The following is a 4307-nucleotide window of genomic DNA, read 5'->3' on the forward strand; positions in this document are numbered from 1 at the left end:
CCGTGACCCGACTCCAGATAAAGCGGAAGAAAATGGAGGATGGATGGATGGATGGATCAATAAAAGTTCAGGGACATGCACTGGACCTTTGAAGCCATGAACAGATGCTCCAGCAGGAGGTCCCAGAGATAGATGCTTCTGCTGCTGGGCTCAGAATGAACCACTTGCCCCAGTGGCACGCAGCAGTGCCCAGTGTTAATGCTGCACACAGAAGTAATGTGAGATTTCAATAAGAGTTCCCCTGAATGGCCATATGCAGACATATGAGAGGGGCTCTGAAAAAAACAAATGATGCTGAATAGATGAGGAGAAGGACTCAGATGCTCCAAAAGCCACCAGGCAACAGGTATTTTAGAAAATCAACTGTGGTGTGCATTTCTTCAATACTAAATAAATGGAACATTTTATTTTTATTTAAAAAAAAGTAATTAAGTTCCTTCAGCTGCTCTCTTATTTCACTCAGGTCGCCACAGGAGATCTGCATGTTGAATTGGCACGAGTTTCACGCCGGATGCCCTTCCTATTGTAACTCCATGTTACATGAAGAAATGTGGCCAGGGGTGAGGTTTGAACCAGGAAACTTCCACACTGAAACCAAGCACACTACTTTGCCACATCTACACGTTTTCAATAGCATAAACGTATGTGTGCACAGAGCACCCTGAAAATGTTTTAGTGCCAGCATTGTGAATTTTCAATTGAGCATACATCGCCCAAACCTCATCCAAATTAATTTGCATATCCAGGACTCTTTTTTGTCACTCTTCAAAACTATGAAAGCTTACAGTTTGTTCTCAGGAACAGTTTATAATAATATAATAATAACAAAAACAAGAAGAAAGATTTTTGCATTATTTTCAATGAAATAATGGATTGAACTCAGCAAAAAAAAAAAAGTTCAGAATTCAGTTATCGAGTTGGAATCTAGATTGGGGTTTCTGTGCTGGACCTTGTTGTGACTTGCTTCAAATTGTGAGACATATGTGCACTACCAGAAATTTAAAATGTTGACAAATGGTCTACACACATAAAAAATGACATGAAAGTGTAAATACATTTCCTGGATTTGCCCCTCGAGCTGCAGCTACTCCGAAAACCTCATGGCCTCTTTCTGAAAGTTGGCAAATGCACAAACTGACCAACAGACATGAGTGACAAACTAGTTGTTGGAGGTAATAATGATGAATGCATGAGGTAATAAGTGGAATCCTTTTTACTCTTTCACATCACCCCACAGGCCATCTCCCACTGAAAGGCAGCTGATTCCTGTGGCCTTTGTGTCAGAGAAGTGGTTTGAGATCTCCTGCTGACGAGCTGGAGGCACTGCTCATTCCCAGCGGGTGGAAGAGACTTCGTAAATTCATGCTGCGGTAGGTACAGAGCCACTTACCCCTTTTTCATATTACTATCTAGTCACTGGTAACCTCTGTGTCTGTTGTGATGCTGCCTCAATTTTAGAATTGAAGGGACTATTATTTATCACAATTGTACTGGTATACTGTATTGTGGTATCACTGGGTTAGAGATAGTGTGGACAAATTACCATTTATAACTTATGTATTTGTCTCCTACATGAGTTCAAACCCTGAGGAGATTTGCCTCTGCCCCATTTCTTACACTGAGCATGCTGTTTTGAACATTTTGAGCACTAAAGTGACTCTTTCACTTGGCATGTGATGTATTTTATGCATGGTTAATGTCTGTGCCTGAATAGCCTGGATCTGGAATTCCAAGCGTGAGCGTTAAATAGATGCCCTACAGTGTTGCTAGCAGACCAGGGGGGAGGCGTAACGTCTGCTGTTGACCCAGATTTTTAAAGGAGTAGATTGCCTGCAGGTAGTGAGGAGCAAGTACCTCACCATCATCTGGACACACATTAGTCTCAGTCAACTCGCTGCTGCATCCTCCCAGAGCCACAGTCCAAAAACATCCCTTATTACCTCAGCAAAATTAAATCTCAGCTTAAGTGTTCCTTACAGCAGGCCATAAAAATTCTCATTTTGAAGCAGCGCTGTCCTTTTGTCTTGCTTATGAAAGAGTTGCAAGTTTTTGGGTCAGAGCATCACTTCCCCTTGAAGATAAGTGGAAAGCAGGCACTCTTTGAAAAGCCTAAGAGTGCTAAACGAACTGTATTGTTCTGTTCTCAGCTGTTAATGAGGACTAACAGCAACTTTGTTCTTTGCATTCACAGGATCCAGCTGGAAACAACAACAAAAAACGCTTTTGTACAAAAACATAAATATTAAATCAATATAATAATAATCTGATCATCCTCTGGACAGTGGTGAAGAATATTTATTTTTCTAAACGTGACATGCGGAGCAGCAACAAAGCTGCTGCCTCGCATTTTCAAGAGCGTCTGGCTGCTTCGACATTCACGATTCGTAGGTTACATGATGTGTGAAACAAGACTTGGACACAGCGGACGCCTGACTGAAATGAGAGAATATATTGAACTTCAGACAAAGGAATCAAAGGACCTGCTGCGGGTGGACAATGAACTATATTTCTGAACAATGTGCCAATAATGCCACTATGTGCCACAACATGAACAGAAAGAAGTTTCAGCAACAACTGATGGACAAACAAAGAGCAGTATATTAACCATGTATTCACTCCAACTACAAGTTTTTTCTTTGTTTTTATAAAAAAAAGAAACAAAAGACACAAAAATACAAATGTATTTGAATATGTTTTGAAATAGTTTCAGAAATGTGTTGAAAAAGAATCTAAAAGATATTTATATCAAGCACTGTTCTATTTGTTGGGGGGAGGGGAGACCGTGGTAAAAGAATTGATGTATGCTTTATTGAGTGATTGCGTCGAAAACATTGTTTCTATGGATCCCATTTTAAAACCAGAATAGTTGCATCTATTTTTCTACATAGGAAAGTCTGCCACAGCCCATATGGTGCCAGCCCAAAGCACTGTTAACACAATACTCGCGTCCAACCTGAAATTCCAACAAAGAATACCATCTGAATATGTGCAGTAGCAGCCAGTCTGCCAGGCCATTCCAACAGCTCATTATATGAGATTTGTACCTGACTTGGCTTAATGGAAAAAGAAAAGTTTCCTGTGGTGCTGGCTCACTGCTGCTCCAAATCCCATAGCAGAAAATCCATGTATGGATGGCGTTCCAGCAGCCAGCCAACACAGACCGAGTGGAGCTGGACAGGACATTCTGCCTCAGGTCTGTTGAGCTCTCCTGCACATGTAACACCATTTTTTTTTTTTTTTTACTCAGTCTCAGAAGCTGCTTCAACCAAATATAATGAGTGGTTGCCATTCAGATCTGAGCTGCTAAGCCAGATGGGTAGAATAAATTCAATTTGATCTTCACAATCAAATGCTTCAAGTGATTGCATAAAAAGGAAAGGAAGTGAAAACAAGTCTCCACAGATAATAAATTAATTTCCCGCACAACACTGATGACTTTTTAAACCTACAGATCTGAACTGTTGTCATTGTAGTGCAGTTTTGTTGAAAACTGAAAATACCTCAGTTTTCTACTTGGAGTTCATATGTGATTGTATCATAAGAAGATACAATCTCCACCTTGGGGTTTAAATGTAGGAAGAAAGAAATCCAGTCGGCAAATGTGTGGTGAGAGCCAAAGTTGGTTGACATGTGCGGACAGTATATCCAGTTGTTTATGCACACATTGAATGAGGCAGAACAGAAAGACACGATGTTTTTCCTCAGCAGATCAATGAGATGGAAGCATATAAAGTTTTTTTCCTAAAATGTATCGGCATTTTTTAAGGGGTTTACAACAAACCAATCAGCTGCCACTAGTCTGAAGTCAAAGAGCTTTCGAACACCACAATTTGAATTTCGGACTGAAGCTTTTGAGCTGTAAAGTTTTGGGAGAAGCTTCCTATAATCTACCTTCTGTTGTGCTGTGGGTTTGTTCAAAGCACAAAAACAATTCTTTAATTGTAAATGGTTCCAGCTGCAGACAGCAATATGAACAGACACAAAGATGGCTTCTCTGTGTGTCGACACAGATAACTCATTGGTTGGTTCAGTTATGGCCTGTTCTCAAGGATTCAGGAAATGATGAGGCTGTCCCAGTGTGCTACTGTATAATCTGAATCTGTAAATTTGAGCCAAAGCAGAGGTGCCAAGCTGGCCTGGGGAGAACACTGCGGTGCAAACTCCAGGTTTTGCCCCATTCGAACATGAAACCACCATCATGAATGACCCCCAGTACAGTGGTTCTTTGACATTACATATATATATATTTTTGAATGAAGAGTCTTATAGTCAGAGGGTTACATAAATCTTACTGTATATTATACACG

The 4307-nt window shown here is 40.5% G+C and overlaps 1 long non-coding RNA gene across 1 annotated transcript; it reads left to right on the plus strand.

The window, feature by feature from the left end:
• The first annotated feature begins 1233 nt into the window (after window positions 1-1233).
• On the plus strand, window positions 1234-3060 carry LOC117511978. The gene is made up of 2 exons (XR_004561168.1): window positions 1234-1370; window positions 2192-3060. It is a non-coding gene; the product is annotated as an uncharacterized LOC117511978 (long non-coding RNA).
• The last annotated feature ends 1247 nt before the right edge of the window (window positions 3061-4307 follow it).

Source organism: Thalassophryne amazonica, chromosome 6, assembly GCF_902500255.1.
Source record: "Thalassophryne amazonica chromosome 6, fThaAma1.1, whole genome shotgun sequence".
Taxonomy (NCBI): domain Eukaryota; kingdom Metazoa; phylum Chordata; class Actinopteri; order Batrachoidiformes; family Batrachoididae; genus Thalassophryne; species Thalassophryne amazonica.